The 23,234-nt window shown below is 43.9% G+C and overlaps 1 pseudogene; it reads right to left on the reverse strand.

Moving 5' to 3' along the window:
- Positions 1-22,687: 22,687 nt before the first annotated feature.
- LOC126211008 (5S ribosomal RNA) lies at positions 22,688-22,805 on the reverse strand (annotated as a pseudogene).
- Between the last annotated feature and the right edge of the window lie 429 nt (positions 22,806-23,234).

Consider the following 23,234-nt stretch of genomic DNA (forward strand, 5'->3'; position numbering starts at 1 on the left):
GCAATCTTGGCTGTTGGCGGTCCCGCGTATGGTAGAAATGCCAGGAATCTGGTCTCATCTTCTTCTTCTGGTGTGTCTACCTTCCTGCTCTTGTGTAGGGCGCGCGAGATTTGCGTCTCATTATAACCGTTGCTGCGGAGGATGAGGACACTGTCGTTCTAGCTGCTGACAAAGGCAATGCCACGGTGATACTGAGCAAAGAAGATTATTGGCAGAAGATAAACTCACTGCTACAAGATACTGCCTACAAGCAACTGGACAAGGACACGACAGCTTCCGTGACTCGCAAGACCATCGCCTTGCTCAATGACTCTGGACTGGAAAAGGACGTCATCAGGAAGCTGTACCCCAGAGCACCGGCACCACCACGGCTATATGGGCTCCCTAAGATCCACAAAGACGGAGTTCCATTGCGACCCATAGTGAGCACCATCAACTCACCGACATATGGTTTAGCCAAGTACCTAGCACAACTGCTCAAACCGATCGTGGGTCACTGTGAGCACCATGTCAAGAACTCGGCGGAGTTTGTGAAGGTACTACAACGCTTTCGCCTGGATAAAGAAGATCTTCTTGTCAGCTTTGACGTCACCTCACTCTTCACACGAGTACCGCTGGAAGACTCCCTAGCGCTGCTCGAAACACGCTTTAGTGAGGACACAATAAAGATATTCCGGCATGTGTTAACAAACACCTACTTCAAGTGTGGAGGCAAATTTTATGAACAAGTGGATGGTGTAGCCATGGGGTCCCCCTTAGCTCCAGGCATCGCTAATCTTTACATGGAGCACTTTGAAGACATAGCCCTGGACACCGCCCCATTGAAACCTAAAGCCTTTTACAGATATGTGGATGACACTTTTGTCGTGTGGCCACATGGCAGAGAGAACCTGCAAGACTTCCTGCGACATCTCAACAGCATACACAGCAACATACAATTCACCATGGAGGTGGAAGAGAACGGAAGCTTGCCCTTCCTTGACATTCTAATCAAGAGGCACCCTGATGGCACCTTGGGTCACGCTGTGTATAGGAAGAAGACACATACGGATTTATACCTTCATGCACAGAGTTGCCACCACCCAGCACAACGCAACTCAGTGCTTAACACACTTGTGCACAGGGCCAAGTCTATCTGTGATGATGACAGCCTACCTGCAGAGTTACAACACCTAAGGAAGACCTTCCGCAGCAACGGTTATAATGAGACGCAAATCTCGCGCGCCCTACACAAGAGCAGGAAGGTAGACACACCAGAAGAAGAAGATGAGACCAGATGCCTGGCATTTCTACCATACGCGGGACCGCCAACAGCCAAGATTGCCCGCATTCTGGAGAAGCACAACATCAAGACAATTTTTCATGCCCCAAGTAAAATTAAGGACATACTTGGCTCAGTCAAAGACCACCTAGGACTGCAGACTCCGGGCGTATACAGTATTGAATGTGAATGTGGTACGAAATACATCGGACAAACGCAGCGCTGCATCACGCAGAGGCGCTCGGAACACATTAGAAATGTACGCCTTGGTCAGACAGAAAAATCGGCGGTAGCGGAACATAGCCTTAACGAAGGACACACCTTCCTCTTTGAGGGTACGAAGAAGCTGTGTGACGCTAAAGGATTTTGGGATTCAGTTTTCAAAGAGGCTGTAGAAATTCGGTTGAACAGCAACCTGATCAATCGAGACACTGGTTTCCAACTTAGTACGGCCTGGAATCCCGCAATAACTAAAATTAGAAGAGAACGCTCCGGCACGAAGACGGCAGCGGCCACAGACGTATTAGGAACCGGCAGGGACTCGACGCCCGGTCCGCGCTGCGAACCCCCCCCCCCCCCCCCCCCCCACTGGCGCGGTGGCCGATTCCGCAGGTACCTGATTGGTCGGCGCCCGGAATCAGTCACTGGTCCAGGAGCCTTTATAGGACCGCGCAACACAGCATCTCGACACTTCGCTTGAAGATGATGGGTACGAAACCCTTCGAAACGTTGCGAGAAGACGACGCCTTTACTCGGCTGATCACCCGAGAAGATTTCACGAATGGAATACGCCGAGAAAGTCTCAAATCACATTTATATAATGCCGCATTACAGCTACTACGCAGAACATTCAGGCCACTATTGTAAACTACAGATGTAAATCATAATATTTCCTCATTACCGAGCGTTTAGCTGTGTACATAGAGTACAAGCTGGTGGTATCATTGCACATGAAGAGCAGATGACATTGGAATGAAAAACGTGCTAGAACAACATGGATGTATGGAGCTCAATGTAGTACTGCACCTTAAGTCTACAGGAGGCATCTATTCACCAGTGGGCGTCAAATGCTTGGTGACGACGACGAACTTGCGACTAGGTGTGATTACAGTTGTACTTGGAGTGAGCGATTTACCAGCAAGAACACGCTACCTTACGCCGTATTGCTTTTTATTTATTGCTGTACTTATTAAATCTAGTTACCTAACAGACTAAACTAAACTCCTCCCGCACAGGCCATGAAGGCCCATCGGTACCGACCGGCCGCCGTGTCATCCTCACAGCCCACAAGCGTCACTGGATGCGGATATGGAGAGGCACGTGGTCAGCACACCGCTCTCTCAGCCGTGTGTCAGTTGACCAGACCGGAGCCGCTACTTCTCAGTCAAGCAGCTCCTCATTTTGCCTCACAAGGGCGGAGTGCACCCCGCTTTCCGTACTGGGACTCTACGGCACCTCTGTTGACACTACTCTCCTCTCCCTATACGTCTGCCGGCAAAGAGGATGCTTTGTGTGCGGCGTCGAAATAAATAGGGAATGCAGAATAAGTAGCAGTACTGGGTGCATCTCTTCACTGCTAATCGTGAAATAAGCGGATTATTTCACGCACTATACTATGATTTAAGAAATTAAAGCTATGAATTGTGTGCGAATGTCGGACTTCGTGAAGATCTGCTGATATGAACTGAGTCAGAAGGACAGTATTTCGAGGAAACCCGTCTAGCCGGAAGAAAAGATTTTCGCGACGTCAACTACCTGTCTAATAAGTAGTTAATTGAAAGAGAATTTCACTCTGCAGCGGAGCATTTGCCCGCGAAAGGCAAAGGTCCCGAGTTCGAGTCTCGGTCCGGCACACAGTTTTAATCTGCCAGGAAGTTTCAAGTAGTCAGTTACTTGTTGTGTACAGTGATATTTAAAATTTTAGTTGTAATTATATTATATAAAAACAAGTGATTTTGTAGTTTTTATTTGAAACGGAGTCTATTATAAAATAAAATTCGTTATTATTGATATGTGTAGTAGAGAAAAGGCAGGAAAATAGCCTCATTTATTTACATCTGATTTCTTAAAATAGTTCAACCGTGTCGGACGTCTGGGATCCATTTGCACTACTTGCTGCAGTAGATGTAGCCGTATTATTTTTGTCGGGGGGGGCGGGGGGGGGGGGGTAGGTTTTGTGGAAAACTTCCATATCCTCGTCAGTCATGTGCTTTGTCTGTGTTGTGAGCTTCTTGTGATAGGAGTGGAATATCAGGATCAGATTATGAGAAAACTGGGGTGCTATAATTTACACGTTCTCGACGTGGTCAGTGTCCAGAAATTGCATTATTATATGTAGTTTGAATGTCGTTGTAACTTGGGAGGGCGGTCTTTAAGTCGCTGTAGAGACTTGCAACGATTATGAATATAATTATTGGAACGAATTTAAAAATGGTGCGTCGTTCCTAAAAAAACAGTCGCTAGTTTTCTCTGAATTTGTTTAATAACTGTTTATGCGTCTCGGATTTAAGCCATCATTTGATGCCGTATTATAAACAGACAACAGCATCAGATGTTATGTTACAAATTTTACAGAAACACAAATTTCTTACACAAGTCAGTCCTACACAAATGATATTCAAGAACAGTGAGCTTTTAGATACAGAAACACGTACCATTTTAGATACGAGAAACCCGCCGCGTGGTCTAGGGCGCCTTGCCACGGTCCGCGCGGCGCCCTCCCCCCCTCCCACTCCTGACCCCCCCCCCCCCCTCCCACGGTGTGTGTGTTGTCCTTACCGTAACTCAGTTTCAGTTAGGTAAAGTATTGTGAAAGCCTAGGGACCGATGACCTCAGCAGTTTGGTCCCATAGGTACTTAATACCACCACACAAGACCTTGATGCAAACGTCAAGCCAATATGTGGAATGACTGGTAGCGCCATTTGTTGCACAGTTCCACTTTAACAACAGTTACTGTTGAAGTACCTTGCAAGCATCGGCCAGCGCCACTCTTGTGCTGGGAGGAAGGCTCGGTCACGCTTGATGGCCTCACCTTGACGATGCAGGTTTAAAGGGCGCCACACAGATTAATGGCCAATGTAAACATTACATTTAAATTTTTAGACACATGTACCGAAAGTGCATGTCAATACATAAACATTATAAAAAGTTCCTGCACACACAAGGAAAAAAATACTATCTCTCACATACAAATTCAACTGACATGTTATCGTATGACCTGTGTATACAAAACTTTACAACGATTTTTGTTCGTATAATATGCTGAATTGTCTAGGATAGAAAAACATTTCATTTTTTAATACAAAGTAAATGATTCTGGGTACTAGGTTGGGTGAGTAACGACCATCAATATTTGTTCTGTTGTGAAGTTGAAATTGTAACCTCTTTTTTGCGAAGTTCTAACTTTATCTAATGTTTTATGTATTTGCATTTGGTAGTGTGACCAACTATCCAAGAAGTTTCACTTCGTATTAAAAATGAAAATGTACTTCCATGCCTGACAATTTTGCATATTCCAAGGAGGACATAAAAAGCAGACAAGCACAGACAAAGGGGCCATTCGTGACCAAGAAAAGTCTACCAGTTTCAAACATCGGGTCTTAATTTGAGGAAGAAATTTCTGAAAATGTGCGTCTGGATCACAGCACTTTGTACGGATGTGAGTCATGGACAGTGGGGTATACCGGAAAAGAAGTGAATAGGAACTTTTGAAATGTGGTGCTGAAGAAGGATGTTGGAAGTTAGATGCACTAATAATATAAGGAATGAGAAGGTTCGCTGCGGAATCTGCGGGTGAGAGTAGCATGAGGGGAACACAGGTCATACGACATCTGTGAAGACATCAGTGGGAGTGAACTGTGGAGGGTAGAAACTGCAGGGGAAGACAGAAGCTGGAACATATCCGACAACCAACTGAGCAGGTGACGTACAAGTGTTAATCTGAGTTGAAATGTTTGGCACAGGAGAGGAATTCGTGGCTGGATGCATCAGATCCGTCAGAGTACTGACGGTGACAATCCTCTGAGCACACCCCTCCGAGCTCTCCGCTAGTCATTCCTGTGTCCAGCGTAGCAGAAGTGGTGACTGCCGTAAATACCGCATTGGTGCTGAGTCCTGATTGCCAGTGGTGGCAGTGTCTGTGTGTGTGTGTGTGTGTGTGTGTGTGTGTGTGTGTGTGCGCGCGCCCGCCCGGTGGAGCTTACTGTTATCATTGCCTTATGCCCCACTTTAGATGCTTAGGAGGCACCATAGTTGATGTGCTCAAATGGTTCAAATGGCTCTGAGCACTATGGGACTTAACTTCTGTGGTCATCAGTCCCCCAGAACTTAGAACTACTTCAGCCTAACTAACCTACGGATATCACACACATCCATGCCCGAGGCAGGATTCGAACCTGCGACCGTAGCGGTCGCGCGGCTCCAGACTGTAGCGCCTAGAACCGCTCGGGCACCCTGGCCGGCTGTTCATGTGCTGTTGGGCTATCAGCTCTTTGTTTAAGATGTAAGATGCCTATGGTTTAAGCTAATATGAGCAGGAACTTAAATGCCTACAGAAATATTCTCTGATTGAAATGCTCTTGTTATCCCTATGAACGTGAAACCATGAAAGCACTAGCCGGACGTTGTGGCCGAGCGGTTCTAGGCGCTTCAGTCCGGAACCACGTGGCTGCTACGGTCGCAGGTTCGAATCCTGCCTCGGGCATGGATGTGTGTGATGTCCTTAGGTTACTTTGATTTAAGTAGTTCTAAGTCTAGGGGACTGATGACTTCAGACGTTAAGTCCCATAGTGCTCAGAGCCATTTGAACCGTAAACGCACAATTACAAGTGACTGTATTTCATAAACATAACAGGAATGCTTGCTTCGCGAAAGGTTAAATTTGGCATAATTCATTTCCGTCCCACAGTATAGGCAAAGCACTTTCCTACAAAGAACCTGAAAACACTGAATATCCTAAATACGCAGAATGAAACAAGGCACAGTATGTGCTGCTCTGAAGTTCTCGACGAAAACACACCTTCTGGAATCTGGAAGAATCTTACTGAAAGTACAGCAAGCAACCTTAAGCTGACTGCAAGAATGCACAACACGAAAAGCAACTCTTAACCTATAAATAACCTTGCTGACTGCTCTCAGTTTAATGATGGAGCTATCAAAAAAAAAAAAAAAAAAGAACCTTGAGCTCAGGTATGCATACTTTAAGAGCTATGGCCAATTCATCTTCGCTAGTGTGAAACACATCTCTTCTACTAAAGAAACGCTTATAGCTCTTAAAGTACGCATTGTAGACACCATGTTTACCACACTTTCTTTTTTCCGTTGCTCCATACTACCTCCTCCCAAAATATAAAAAACAAAGAGAGATGTGTGTCGTAGTATCGAAGATGAACAATTGTTCATGTCTCTTAAGGTATGCGCTTTAGAGCCCTTCATCTACATCTACGTTTACATGGTTACTCTGCAATTCACACTTAAGTGCCTGGCAGAGGGTTCATCGAACCATTTTCATTCTACTTCTCTACCATTCCACTATCGAACGGCGCGTGGGAAAAAGGAACACCTAAATCTTTCCGTTCGAGCTCTGATTTCTCTTATTTTATTATGATGATCATTTCTACCTACGTAGGAGGGTGTCAACAAAATATTTTCTCATTCGGAAGAAAAAGTTGGTGATTCAAATTTCGTAAATAGATCTCGCCGCAAAGTAAACCACCTTTGTCTCAGTGACTGCCACTCCAACTTGTGTATCACATCAGCGACACTCTCACCCCTATTGCGTGATAACACGAAACGAGCTGCACTTCTTTGCTGTTTTTCGATGTCCTCCGTCAATCCTACCTGGTAAGGATCACACACCGCGCAGCAGTATTCCAGCAGAGGACGGACAGATGTAAAGTAGGCTGTCTCTTTTGTGGGTTTGTCGCATCTTCTAAGTGTTCTGCCAACAAAGCACAGTCTTTATTTCGCCTTCGCCACAATATTATCTATGTGATCTTTCCAATTTAAGTTGCTCGTAGTTGTAATTCCTAGGTATGTGGTCGAATTGACAGCCCTTAGATTTGTGCGATTTATCGTATACCCAAAATTTATCGGATTTCTTTTAGTGCCCATGTGGATGACCTGCACTTTTCTTTCTTTAGTGCCAATTGCCACTTTTCGCACCATACAGAAATTCTCTCTAGATCATGTTGTAATTGGAATTGAACCTCTGATGATTTTACTAGACGGTAAATTACAGCGTCATCTGCTAACAATTTAAGGGGGCTGCTCAGATTGTCACCTAGATCATTTATGCAAATCAGTAACAGCAGAGGGCCTATGACACTACCTCTCGGAACGCCAGATATCACTTCCGTCCTGCTCGATCATTTACAGTCTATCACTACGAACTGTGTTCTCTCTGCGAGGAAATCACGAATCCAATCACACAACTGAGACGATACTCCATATACACGCAATGTGATTAATAGTCGTTTGTGAGGAACGGTATCAAAAGCCTTCTGGAAATCTAGGAATATGGAATCGATCTGAGATCCCTTGTCGACAGTACCCATTACTTCATGGGAATAAAGAGCTAGCTGTGTTGCACAACAACGATATTTTCATTACTAGACTTTTCTTTTGTTGTTTTGGTGTAAGGAACGTATGCCTAAAGTATGTCGGTGTTTTCTGTGACACACTGCATATATACTACCTGTGTGGAGACGCTGTAGGATCATGCAAAGCATTCTGCCTCATTTCAGCCGACTCTCTGATTATCTCCAGTTCTCTCATTTTTCCTTCGTGAAGTCTCTTTCTGTCGTCCACTTTGTCCCTGGTTCCTTTGGGACTTCGTTCTTTGACCGAACACTCCAGTTGTGTATCTTGCCTCTGTATATGTTTCTGTCTTCAGTTTCTGTTGGATCTATTTGTGCTTTTTCTAAGGCACGTTTGACTGGTGTGATCCATGGCATCTTTGATTTGACTCCTCGTCTGTGTGTCAGAATTTTGTTGGTGAGTCTTGTTGGTGGTAGCCTGCTGGTGCGCCCGTAGAACTTCAACCTTCTTTTGCGACGTCTTCTGCTAGGTTCGACGTCTTTTCTGTGGTTTTCCTAGAGTGGACTCCATATCCCTCTTCTGTCAACTTAGAGCCGAGCATTTTTCTCATGATTTTGCGTTCTTCTTTAGTACGCTTTCCATGTCGTTTTTCGTATCGAGTGTTAGTGTCTGATTTGTGTATAGTGTTTCAGGCATGATTATTGTGTTGTAGTGGCTGTTTTTTTTAAATGGGCAACCTTTTCTTATTATATACATCTTGTGTTTAGTCGTAAGCTCTCTTCATTTTTTGTACTCCAGTCTTCTGTGAGATCTTTTCCTCTCCTGTAGGTTCAAGGATTTCACCTAGACATTACAAATGTGTAACTCTGTTTACCTTGCCTTATTTTGTGTCTAATTTTTCTGTGTTTAATTTTGAGCAGAAGAATTCAGACTGCTGGAAAGAGAACTGCAGGGCAACTTCTTTGAAATTTCTGTCTTGCTCCGGGATCGTCCAAGTGGTGACGACTTCCAGTGTCCTTGGGATTTCAGTTTTTTTTTCCCTTCCCTCATTACTTTGTCCAGGACTAGGAAGAACAACAGTGGAGATAATCCGTCGCCTTGGCGTACTCCAGTTTTGATCATGAAGGGATCACAGATTTCCTCCATGAGTTTAACATTTGATGTTTTGCCAGTGAAGCTGTCCTCGAATAGTGGTAGTGTTTTTGAATCGACTCCCCGTTGCACAGTTGCACAGTGCCTTCTTGACAACTTGGTCGGATTCGTAGAGTCTACGGCACTCTCTAACGCTACCATCAGCTCTTACCAACTGAAATCGGGATTCATCTGACCAGGCCACGGTTTTCCAATCGTCTAGGGTCCAATTGATACAGTCACGATTCCAGTAGAGACGCTACAGGCGATGTCGTGCTGTTAGCTAAAGAATTTCAATCGTTCTGCTGTCATAGCCCATTAACCCCTAATTTAACCGCACTGCTCCAACAGATACGTTTTCTTCTACGTCCCAAATTTATGTTGTTGTTGTTGTGGTCTTCAGTCCAGAGACTGGTTTGACGCAGCTCTCCATACTACTGTATCCTGTGCAAGCTTCTTCATCTCCCAGTACCTACTGCAACCTACATCCTTCTGAATTTGCTTAGTGTATTCATCTCTTTGTCTCCCTCTACGATTTTTACCCTCCACGCTGCCTTCCAAAGCTAAATTGGTGATACTTTGATGTCTCAGAATATGTGCTACCAACCGATCCCTTCTTCTAGTCAAGTTGTGCCACAAACTCCTCTTCTCTCCGATTCTATTCAATACCTCATTAGTTATGTGATCTACCCATCTAATCTTCAGCATTCTTCTGTAGCACCACATTTCGAAAGCTTCTATTCTCTTCTTGTCCAAACTATTTATCGTCCACGTTTCACTTCCATACATAGCTACACTCCATACAAATACTTTCAGAAACGACTTCATGACACTCGATGTTAACAAATTTCTGTTCTTCAGAAACGCTATCCTTGGCATTGCCAGTCAATATTTTATATCCTCTCTACTTCGACCATCATCAGTTATTTTGCTCCCCAAATAGCAAAACTCCTGTACTACTTTAAGCGTCTCATTTCCTAATCTAATTCCCTCAGCATCACCCGACTTAATTCGACTACATTCCATTATTCTCGTTTTGCTTTTGTTGATGTTCATCTTATACCCTCTTTTCAAGACACTGTCCATTCCGTTCAACTGCTCTTCCAAGTCCTTTGCTGCCTCTGACAGAATTACAATGTCATCGGCGAACATCAAAGTTTTTATTTCTTCTCCATGGATTTTAATTCCTACTGCGAATTTTTCATTGTTTCCTTCACTGCTTGCTCAACATACAGATTAAACAACATCGGGGATAGGCTACAACCCTGTCTCACTCCCTTCCCAACCACTGCTTCCCTTTCATGCCCCTCGACTCTTAGAACTGCCATCTGGTTTCTGTACAAGTTGTAAATAGCCTTTCGTTCCCAGTATTTTACCCTGCCACCTTCAGAATTTGAGAGAGTATTCCAGTTAAACCAAATTGATATCTGCGATTATTTCACCAGCTGTTGCTTGTCTGTTACCGCTGACAACTCTACGCAAACGCCGCTGCTCTCGGTTGTTAAGTTCAGGCCGTCTGCCACTGTGCGTCGGTGGTGAGAAGCAATGATTGAAATTTGGTGATCACTGCTCATTCTTGACACTGTGGATCTCTTGAATATTGAATTCCCTAACGATTTACGAAATGGAATGTTCCATGCTTATATCTCCAACTACTACTTTGCGTTCAAAGTCTGTTAATTCCCGTCATGGTGCTATAATCACGCCAAACACATTTTCACGTGACTCACCTGAGAACAAATGACAGCTCCGCCAACGCACTGCCCTTTTATACCTTATGTGTGCGACACTACCGCCATCTGTAAGTGTGCGTATCGCTACACCATGACTTTTGTCGCGACAGTGTATCTCCCTCTGTTGTAGCCTGTTTGAGGAAGATATAGGTGCGAGCTTTGCAGAAGCCGCCCCAAGACGTTCACGACTCCTTCTGCCTCTCCATGGCCGTATTAATCATCGCCCAAAGCGTCGGCCAGAGACGCGTCGGCCAGATTACTGTGTCGGAGCCAATTAACAGGAATTAACGGGACTGGCCCTAATGGCGTCTGGCCTGACGCAAAATGAAGTTTCCGTCGCCGGCCGGCGTGCGTGATGAAGTCTTGAGACTGCCACTGGAGGGAGGGAGGGTTATCTTGTCCGCAGAGAGATGAAGAAAAACAGAGAGAAAGAAAGGAGGGAGAGAGAGGGGCGATGCTGGAGCAGAAGACGGTGGGGGGCGGGGGTGGGGGGGAGAGAAACGGCCACAGAGGTCAAGAGCCACGACGGTCCCGGCAGGGGAGGGCTAAGTAGGAAATGAGAGGGAAATCATTAATCACGATGATGGAGTATCGCATTTAATATCGCGCAAAATCCCCGCCCCAAATTGCCGGCAATTACTCTTCACTGCAGCGTATTTCGTTGCTCGGTCTTTCTGTCCTTTAATTTTTTTATTCTTTTCCGGTTCTCCGACGTTTTTACCCCAGCGGCTAGCTTCACTTCTTTTTCATGAAGCAGTGTTTCGCGTCTGCGGTCTGTTTACCTGAACACAAGGCTGTCCACTTTGCAACGGAACTAATGCTGAGAACCCCTTAACGTAGATATAAAGCTATTCCTTCGGTAATAAAGTCTCAAAAAATTCTCATAAATGAGATATTGCGTGTACATAAAAAATCTTGATTCATTTTGCTATAAAATCACACCAAACGCATGTGCAAGTCAAATGAATCATTCAGGAAGAGTTTTCAGAGTCGTAAAGTCCTTTTTGATACACTGGTTGTTTCTCCAGGTGAGGCGGTACTTTTCATCACATAACGCGGGTTTTGCTGTCGTGTTACTTGCTGGCTGGACATGACCCAGACTGTGAACCACTGTCGATATCACTCCGTTATTTATAGCCGACACATTCATCTTGATACCGTGTTCTACTGTCAAGTCGACATTTCTTCTGGTTGAGCTTACCCACCTTGTGTACGTTGTGGAACTACGTATAGATAGTGGCTCGGTATCAACAATAGTCAACATACTGGTTGGAGTCCAGCCAGCAAGTATACACAGCGTCACAACCCGCAGCAACTGAAGAAGACGACTGCTTCAGTTGAAGAAACGTCGTGTACTAACTTAGTGCCCCGTGCTTCGTTCAGAACACTGTATGGACTGCATAGATTTTGTTTTCTATTTCGTTAATCGTATTTGTATGTAGCTACACCCATTGCTCATGCGTAAATCTACACACCGTGCAAACAGTGCATCTATTCTGTGCAAACTAAGCTGAAGACAGGGCACTAAAATTTAATAAAGCCATTCTTTGTATAAGATATACACATTTTTTTAAAAATTTAATTGAATTTATATATTCTTCCGCAGAATGTTCATGAATAAATCAACTATCTAGAATCAGTGCACCTGGGCATCTGCAACGGATATTCCTGCACATAGAATCGCATTTAAACGTGTTATCTACTACGTAACCTAGTCATTGCTGATGACAAAATAATCTTACCAAAAATAATTTTATACACACATATCAGGCTTACTGAGAAATTGTCGTGAAAACCCGTTTCTTTTTCTATGTAATTCTGACAAAGTCGATTTGTTATGGTAAGTGTTAAGTAGCGTTCTTTCATTTAGGTTCCAAATTGTAACACCTTTAAAATTTTTCACGCTATTTAATGCTACAGAAGTGCGATTTTCTGCCAATGCGCTTCGGACCAAAAAGCGATTTGTGCAGTAGTGGGAGGTTTTTCTTAATCCTGTCTTTTGAGCTCTCGTGGTGATACTTACATAGAAACAAATCCTCTGACACATATTACTTCAGTTCTAACAGAGAAGTCAAATACCATTTTTCATAGATTTAGCTTAAAAATTTTTGCAATATAACGAAATAGTTTCATAAAAATGTTCATGCTCCATTCCACCCCCTTACGGGTCGAATTTCCAAATATGCTAAAAACATGAATTTTTTGTTTCTGTCTGAGAAACCAAATACCAATGTTAATAGTTGTACCTTAGAAATTCCCTTAATAGCGACGTATTTTGAAAAAGCCTTTCCTCCCCTGTTTCACAGCTTTGGAGTGGGATTATGAACAATCGCTTCTTAAACGATGCCTACAATGAAAGATGAATGCCCTCTCCAAATTTCCTTAACGGTTTGGCTCGGCAATGATGAGTCAGCCATTGGAAATGGAAAAATGAAATTGAAAAACAACTCCACTGAACACCCTGCAGCGCACAACTAATCAACGACGTTGAGAAAAGCTGAGCGATCGAGACAGATTTCTGTTTTTTTTGGAAATGCTTTTCCTGCTATTCCCAGACTACATTCGTTTATCCTCTCTGCTTCGCCTATCATCACATACTTCGCTTCCCAAACAGTAAAACACATCTACTAGTTTGAATGTCTCGTTTTGTAACCTAATCCTCTCAGCATTACCTGATTTAATTCGACTACATTCCATTACCTTCGTGTGGCTTTTGTTGGTATTCATCGTATAACCTGTTTTGCACACACTACCCACTCTAGTGCGAGTCGTTTACGAGGTATCGTATTTTGAGAAGTTTCCACACCGACACTTCTTTGTGCCATTCAACCTGCATAATTGCTAGGCACGATGTTGTTACGTTTGCGTACATTGTGATTGTGAGACTCTTGAACGCATTACGACTTACTACTGGATTAGTGTGTTACAGCCCAAGCAGTAGGTCGTGAGTGGGCGGTGGAATTTACCAATGCCGGAAAAACCGAAATGCTCATGGCTTATGGAGAGCGTAGAAGGAATGCACTTCGTTCTTGTACGATATAAGCAGCAAGATATCCCAGTACACATAAACGATCCCGTCAATTACTTACCAACTTATTCAACTAGTTACATGAAAGTGGTAGTGTAACGCCTAGACAACGTAACAGAACGAAACAAGTGACCGCAGTAGATGGGGGAATCAATGCTCTTCTGCTATTGCAGTTGATCCGGACCGTAGCTCCCGTGCAATGGCACAAGGAAGTGGCATCATTCAGGCAAGTGTCCTGCGAATTCTTCATCGACTTAGGTTCCATCTCTTTCGGCATTAAGACAGGATACTTTGGATGAGTCATACATCTTATTCAGAGGTCAAGCTACATTTACCAGTCAAGCCGAGTTAAACCGCCGAAACATGCACTCTTGGTTTGTTGCCTTCGTCAGGTGAAACGTCAGCGTCCATAAAGGTGTGGTGTGGGTTAGTGAATGATCAGGTCATATGCCCGTTTTTTCACAGATGGAACAGTGAACTCGCACAAGTAACAGATAACCTTCCAAGGATGCTAGACGATGTTCCGCTGCAGACTTGGAGAAACCTGTGGTCCAACATGATGGTTGTGCAGTAAGTCTTCACGAACTGTCTCGAAATCGTTGGATTGGACACACAACACCTGTAGCTTGAGGACCCACTCCCCATAGATTGTAGACTTTTTTGTGTGGGGAAATCTGAAAGACGCTGTCTACGAGAGCATACCAACTACACCCGATGAAATGCAAGGACGTACACTCATCTTCAGAAAAAAAACAGAACATGTTGAACCACTAGAGATACGACATTCATATTCACGCGACATGCACATTAGTATATTCTGCAGAAATGATTAAGTTTTAAACCACGTCGGTCCGCAGGTTCAAGATCAATATCGATATTGCGGCGCAACACCACCTACTGGTGAAATGTACTTGTGGCTCTCTTTGTCGCTATAGACAGAAGCTAATGGACAGTGTGACTTGAGCAAACGTGGAGGACGCCTCGCAGACATATGCGGGAATCGTACGATAAAATCAGTGAGTTTGGGAGAGGGCGCACTATTGGCATGAGAGAATGTGATTCATCCATCCTGGAAATTGCTGCTCGGGTGGGCCGAAGAGTTTCGGCAGTGCCTCAGTTGTGTGCAGAATGGTTCACGGAAGCCCGTAAAGCACGACGAGGTGGGTCAGGTCGCACCACCCAGACCACCGCCCGTCGCACCAACCAGACAACCCCCGAGAAGACCACCGACACGTCATCCGAAGTCGTAGCAGGACAGATCTGCGTCCTCCTCGGCTCTGGCGCAACAGTGAAACACGTCGTACACTACCAGGGGTGGACAGTCCGTCGCCGTTTAGTACGGCACGAGTTAGCTGCACGCCGTCCACTTCTCCGGCTGCCTTCGACGAGCGTGCAGAAACGTAACAGAAGGTAATGGTGTATGGAACGACGTCACTGGGGACAGGAATGGCGCCAGATAGCGTTTTCGGACGAATCCAGGTTCTGTTTGTTTGAAAATGATGGCCGCATTTTGGTTTGCCGCAGACAGGGGGAGCGGCTTCGCACTGACTGAATTCACACAAGACACACGGCTCCAACTCGAGGCCTTACGGTGGGGGATGCTACCGGCTACAGCCACAAATCACAGCTGGTGCCTCCCCAGGGCACTCTGGCCTGCGTGAATGACATCCTGCTATCCTTTCTGTGCAACGCCCCTGTCTTGGTAAACACGGTGGCACGCTATGCGTAGGGAAACTTGGGGCGGAAAGGGGTTGTTAATCATTTTCGTAAAATAAAGGAGAACAAGCAAATACTTCTTAAAGCTATGAAAAATCACCTTGTACGAAGGGGCAGAACTGGATAATTTTTTATGAAATTATTGTATAAAAGTTGCAAGTCTCAGGAATATCAAGACGTTAAGTTGTTTAATGAATAATTTAGACTAAGGAGTATGCAATCTTCGAAATCATTGTTAACAATAATAAGACATTTCAATTTCACTTAAAAACTGTTGGCTTCAGGTATGCTACTAGCTCGTCTTTCTCTTGCAGTGAACACTTATTTAAATTTTTTAACTGATTTGCGAATTATACAGTTGTGATTATTGTCACGCACCCGCATAGCGACTGCTGTGTGTACGGTATTACGGCTCTTTCCGTTTAGTAAGATGTTAATATCATCTCAAGAAAAATTAAAAGTCAGAAGGAAGAGAGGGCGATTATAATGGTGAGATGAATAACGAAAATCTGCGAAGGCTGTCTGGCAGGCCAATCTTTAACGCTATAATGCGTGGTCGCATTGATGATTATTTATTTTTGTGTGTCACAATTAATTTTGCAACAAAATAGCGCTTATAAATCGGCATTGGGCTTCGTTCTCGTGTAATTAAATGGAGACAGGTTAGTTTTCTGGAACGTGCTGTGAGCACTTACGTCTGCGACAGTGGTGGCCGATCCACTGCATCATCGTATTAGGACGGCCAGCAACGAGTATTTGTTGAAGAACATTAAAAATTATTGAATAAGGGCAATCAGTGAACTAAATAATATAAATGAATAAAGTAAGTATTCATATTACTCCAATTCAGCTTCTCTAAATTAACATCGTCAGACACAAAATTATATTACATCCTTTCATTGAGAAGGCTTCGACAGAAAAGAGTACAAGACAATATTGACAACCAGCATTTTTCACAAAACAAAATCATATCGTAAATAAGTGACAGAACATCTCTGAGATGGAGGAGCTGTCATATTAACTGTGGCATTACGCAGCACCTTGAATGGCGCTGGCACAGTTCTTCTCAACGAATCTGACAGCGTCACTGCACAATGTCTGTTTATTACTACTTTCCCTTCAAGTCAAATACAACATTCAGTTTTTTTCACATACGTAAATGAAATGATATACTGATCTCATTTACATAGCTAGAAAACGTTCATGTAGATAGGAAAACGCTGTCTTCCTTTTGAATGGATAGTTTTTAATCTCTCATTACGTTTCAATAAAAATGGTTCAAATGGCTCTGAGCACTATGGGACTTAACTTCTAAGGTCATCAGTCCCCTAGAACTTAGAACAACTTAAACCTAACTAACCTAAGGACATCACACACATCCATGCCGGAGGCACGACTCGAACCTGCGACCGTAGCGGTCGCGCGGCTCCAGACTGTAGCGCCTAGAACCGCTCTGCCACCCCGGCCGGCTTACGTTTCAATATTTAAGTATCTTATATTAATTGACACAGTCTGTCTTAGCACTGTTCGATGGAAAGGTAGACCACATGCCCATGGAAGTCAGATGACAGCAGCCGACAGATGTTGGCGGACTCCTCCACTTAGGGAAATGGGATTCAGAAACTGAATTTCTTGTCTGTACTGTTCCTGGATGCCACTACTGTACCAGTACGTTGTTCTTTCGACGTTAAACTTCTTAGATACATTTAAAACTCCCATTTCAGAAGATAAAACGGCTGAAATTGCGGCTGAAATTGCCATTCACATTGATTTTATTTCTAATAGCTATCTATCATTCATCTAACGTAATTTCACACCATCTGGAAAACCAAGCAAATAAAAGAATTGGATAGTTTCAAATCCACCTGCATCAAACAGTGAAGGAGCAGAGAACGGGACATTTTCCCATTATGACCTGCCCAGTTCCGTCCCAGCAGCATATTTCAAGGTAACAGCTTCTATGGAGCAGAATAACTGATTTAGATGTATAGCGTAACTGACATATAGCGAATAGCATGCAGTTGAAGATTACTTGTCATGTAGTGGCGAATGGTTAAGAATTAACGGCGTATCTTGTACCGAAATTCGTCGACATTTGCAAAAACCCAACTGGAAAATTGGGGGAAACCCGTTTACTTAAAAGTCGCACTCCAAACAGAGTCAAAATGGCTGTCCCTCGTTCACTTCTATTCAGAGACATGGCTACATGTCTCGACAAATAGGTTGCAGTACTCTCCAGTCTAGAAAACAGCACGGGCTTGTTCTGCCCCTATTTCCCCTAAATAGTAGCTGTGCAACCTGCAGGTGACGTGAACCTTACCAGCGACTTACTGTTGTTCTCATGTGTTGCAGGTAAGGCCGCGCACCGCTGCCTGTCCCGAGCTGTCGGCCGCCAGAGGCGTAAGCCGTGTTTCCGGCCCTCTTCCTGGATGCGCCCACCTGGCCGTCGGTATGTTAAGATGTGCCCCGGTCTGGTCTGGCCTGGGGTGGTCGGAGGCGGAGCGGGAGGGGTTGGGGGCAGACGGCGCAGAGTGCTGCGTTTAGGCCCTTCAGACGCCGGTTTCGGATAACGTCCGCTCTAATGGAACCCTCCCCCCTCCACCCAGTACCTCGCCCACCCCTATTAGAGGGCACTGTCTGCTCCTCTGTTGAACTTTGAGGCCCAGTTGGTTCGCTTTTCTGGGGCGCGCTTTCGCGATAAGGAGGTTAATTGTGGTCCCACTCACAAAGCGCCTTGTATTACTTTACAGTAGTTCTGAACATTAGTGTTACTAATCGGCAAACACAGTCCATGGTTCACGATGGTTAATGATTGGCGGTGCCAGTTGCAGGTTGCCACGTGCCCTTAGCGCTAGGATTTCACCCGGAACAAGTCCCGCCCATTCACCCCCCTCCACGCCTATCCATAGTGTAAGGCCCTCCCCTGAACAGCCGCCAGTTCCACAGAGTGCAAGCTACATCAAAGTTGTTACCGACCCAATCCGACACATGTTACACTGTGATGATAAGAAATTTAAGTTTTTCTGGACAGTAATATGAATGTGCATTATTAGAGAAATAAAAGTATTTATAGAGAATTGAAAGAATCGCCAGTAATAGAAAACAAAAAATAACGTGATGTTATTTAAATACAATAAGAACAAATATTCATTAACTAATTCACTTATTATAATACGTTTATTTGAGGGAAACAGCAGAGTAAACGTAGAACGCGAATACAATGGTCTTGAATCTGTCATGTCGGTAGTAAAGTTATAAAGTCAAAGTCGTTTTGTTTATGTAGGCCCTCATAGTAGCTGACGAAAATTAAAGAATATAACAATGCCATAAAGTAGAAATTCCTAATGAAAGCAGTCAGATATTTGCTTATATGACACATTTCGTTAGTATTTGCATGGATAATTGGTGAATTTTAATTTGTAAATTCTTCCAATGCCATACCTGCGCGTTATAAACGAGGTTACAAAGAATTGTAGCTGTTTCTGTGTGATTAGTGTCCTATATGCTGTTGCGAACGTCTCAGGAAAATAATCTGTCGTTATTCTTTGTCCTGTCTGTTTTTAACCAAAAGATTTATTAATTTCGTAAAAGTCATTCAAACGATTTTTTAAAAATAATGATGATGTGTATGTTTGTCACAGAGCAGTTATGGAGGATATAAATGCTGCAATGTTTCACGGCTGTAAAACGTCCTTCATGCTGTACTAGTTCTTCTCCACCCCTAAATCTTTTCAGCAAAACTATTCAGTGAATAACACGCAAAAACAGCTTGGATCAATCTAGCAAGAACAAAGTAATTTTGATGCCCTTTGGAAGTATAGTGAACATTGGTGCTTGTTTCACATACACTGTCTGAGTTCTGAAACTTAAGTGTCAAGTATACTGTGGTTCCTTTTTCTCTAAGCAAATTATTCTTTGAGGGTAAGTTTTTCCTGTTTTAGCTTTGGGTGCTTTTTCTCACGTAGAAGTATGTTTCTTCATAGGCTATTCATCTGAAGCTGAGTTCTCGTATTTAAAGAATTCGGTGCTAAATTGTTTTCTCTTATGTTTGCGATGGAAGTACCTGGCACAGCTGAGGCCAATTGCGCTCGTTTTTGTAACGTGTCTTTTAATTATCTGGCAAAATTTAAGACCTAGCAAGATATTAATTTAACATCCACTCCAAGTGCAGCCGAACGCGGTAAACCAAGTGGGTCAACTGAAACGATGCCCAGGCGCCGAACGAAGACCGGCAAAACCGGGGGTGAGTGGGCGGGACTAGTTCCGGGTGAAATCCTAGCGCTAACGGTTCCTCGGGTTGCGTATCTAACGACTCTTCCCAGTGGCAACAACGGTTTGGTTTTAGTTTTCTGTGGTAAGTTCATATGGGACCAAACTGCTGAGGTCATCGGTCCCTATGCTTACACACAACTTAATCTAACTTGAACTAACTTACGCTAAGGACAACACACACAGCCATGCCCGAGGGAGGACTCGAACCTCCGGCAAGGAGGAGCTGCGCGAACCGTGGCAAGGCGCCTAAGACCGCGCGGCTACCCCCGCAACTTTGGTTTTCGATATTCCTTGTAGACAAGCTGCAACTCGCACCGCACACCAAGAACCATGAACTGATTCTAGAAATTTTCCCGGCGTAAAAATTCTCATAAATTCATTGTCATTCACCAGCAATAAGTTCGAAGCAGATATAATGTGGCTATTTCATCATGCCTTACACCAAACCTACTTGCTATTCAACAGTGAAAATTCTGAGCAAGCTGTGTTGCCGTGTGTAGTCCTCTCTCCCCTATGACAGCAAACTTTTTTGTGGAAGACTCTGGGGAAAGGGCACTTGATTCGGCAGAACTTGAACCAAAACTCTCCTGCCGATATGTGGGTGATACCTCTGTAGCGTATCCCCACGCTGAACTGTTATGGTATTTGCTGCATGTGAATACTGTCCTTCAGAATATCAGATTTGTGATGGCAGTGAAGAAGGGCGGCTGTCTTGATCAGAAAGTTTGTGGATGGCTCATTCGGGGATTCCCTTTACAGTAAGCCGACACACCCAGACCTATATTGGCTGTATTGTAGAGTAGCTTCACTCCTTTGTAGAAATAAAGTTTTAACAAAATGTCAGTTTGGTTTCCAGAAAGGTTTTTCAACGGAAAATGCTATATATACTTTCCCTAATGAGATATTAAATGCTCTGAGTAACCGGAACTCACCCGTTGGGATTTTTTGTGATCTATCAAAGGCTTTTAATTGTGTAAATCATGGAATACTTCTAGCTAAGCTCAAGTACTGTGGTATGAATGGGACAGCGCTCAAATGGTTTAAATCATACTTAACTGGAATAGTGCAGAAAGCTGAAATAAGCAATTCACATAATATGCAAAAAACTGGTGATTTCTCAAACTGGGGAACAATCAAGAATGGGGTGCCGCAAGGTTCGATCTTGGGTCCTCTGCTGTTCTTAATATATATTAATGACTTGCCATTCTATATTCACGAAGATGCAAAGCTGGTACTTTTTGCCGATGATACAAGTATAGCTATCACACCCGACAGACAAGAATTAACTGGTGAAATTGTAAACGATGTTTTTCAGAAAATCATCAAGTGGTTCTCTGCAAATGGGCTCTCATTAAACTTTGACAAAACACAGTATATACAGTTCGACACAGTAAATGGAATGACACCATTAATAAATATAGACTTCGATCAGAAATCGTTAGCTATGGTAGAATATTCAAAATTTCTAGGTGTATGCGTTGATGAGGGGTTGAACTGGAAAAAACACACTGAGGATCTGCTGAAATGTTTGAGTTCAGCTACTTATGCTATTAGGGTCATTGCAAATTTTGGCGATATACTTCTCAGTAAATTAGCTTACCACGCCTATTTTCATTCTCTGCTTTCGTATGGCATCATATTCTGGGGCAACTCATCATTGAGTAAAAGAGTGTTCATTGCACAAAAGCATATAATTGGGAGCTCATCCAAGATCATCCTGCAGACATTTAAAGAGCTATAGATATTTACTGTAGCCTCACAATATATATATTCACTTATGAAATTTGTTACTAACAATCCGAACGAATTCAAAAGTAATAGCAGTGTACATGGCTACAACACTAGGAGAAAGGATGATCTTCACCACTCAAGGTTAAATCTAACTTTGGCTCAGAAGGGGGTAAATTATGCTGCCACAAAAGTCTTTGGTCACTTACCTAATAGCATCAAAAGTCTGACAGATAGCCATATAGCATTTAAAAGGAAATTAAAAGAATTTCTTAATGGTAACTCCTTCTACTCATTAGATGAATTTTTGGATATAGGAAGTTGATAATTTCCCCAAACACCCCACCCCCCCCCCAAAAAAAAAAAAATTAAGTGTCTTGTAATATTTTGCGTAATGTAATGTCTTGTATAGACACCTTTTATTAACCTGACACGTTCCACATCATTACGAAGTGTCGTATTCATGATCTATGGAACAAGTACTAATCTAATCTAATCTGCCACCACCCAGCACAGATTGTGGGCGTCCTTTGAACGATGTTGCACTGCACACACGTGGTGTCAGGTGTGAAACAGTGTTGCGAAGGAGTGAACACCTACAGTCAATGTTCAGAGGTAAGGGCTATTCTCCCCATCAGATCAGCACAGCTTTAAGGAAGAAGAAACCTTACCACCCAAAAGTTCAAGAGGAAAAGCAGCGACTCAAGTGCAGGGCGTTCCTCCCCTGCGTCGCCAATATTTCGTCCGAACTCGGCAAACTCTTAAGAAAACATCATGTCAAAGTAATCTTCTGCTCGCCTACAAAGACGTGTGCTTCTCTCGGGTCGGCACAGGACGATCCGGAATTGCGGAAGGCTAGAATCTACAGAATACCTTGCCAGTGTGCTAAAGCCTCAATTCATCAGACAACGCGCACAGTACGTGAAAGATGTGCTGAACACGATCGGCACCCTCGCCTTTCGGAGCCCAATAAGTCAGCCATAGCCGAACATTGTATTTCCACAGGACATTCCATGGGTTATTCTGTCACGGAAATCTTGGTCTCGATTAGATCCTTCTGGGATTCAATTATTAAAAAGCACTCCGTCTTCAGGCCACAAGTGGCCCCTTGGGACCATCCGACCGTCATATCATCCTCAATGAGGATGCGGATAGGAGGGGCGTGTGGTCAGCACACCGCTCTCCAGGTCGTTACGATGGTTTTCTTTGACCGGAGCCGCTACCATTCGGTCGAGTAGCTCCTCAATTGGCATGACGAGGCTGAGTGCACCCCGAAAAATGGCAACAGCGCATGGCGGCCCGGATGGTCACCCATCCAAATTCCGAGCACGCCCGACAGTGCTTAACTTCGATGATCTGACGGAAACCGGTGTATCCACTGCGGCAAGGCCGTTGCCTTATCCAGTTATTAAGGAATCTGCATAAATACGTTTAGCGCAAGGTATTACTAATCGTGAGGGCTGCTTTTAAGTGGATAAGACATAGGACCAGATGATTTCTCTACTTTTTCTGAAAGAAAATATTTTATGAAAAATGACACGCCTAGCAACAGTTGATTTTATTAATTTTGACATCTGAAATTTAACTGCGCGACTGTGCATTATGACAGAGGGCGCGTATGTAGTATCACATTACGCGCCATTGATGGAGCAACACTCGAAGAGGGAGGGAAACTCCACAGAGGTAGCTCATACAGGGGCTGTCTTTGCGCATGCGCCTTCACTCCAATTTTTGGTATAAAGGTAGCGATGTGAACCAGCAATCTTCAGAGTTTAGCCCCCACCAAAAGATGGCTGAATGGTTGTCAGCCGAAATATCGTGTCAAG

Source organism: Schistocerca nitens, chromosome 10 (assembly GCF_023898315.1).
Source record: "Schistocerca nitens isolate TAMUIC-IGC-003100 chromosome 10, iqSchNite1.1, whole genome shotgun sequence".
NCBI lineage: Eukaryota > Metazoa > Arthropoda > Insecta > Orthoptera > Acrididae > Schistocerca > Schistocerca nitens.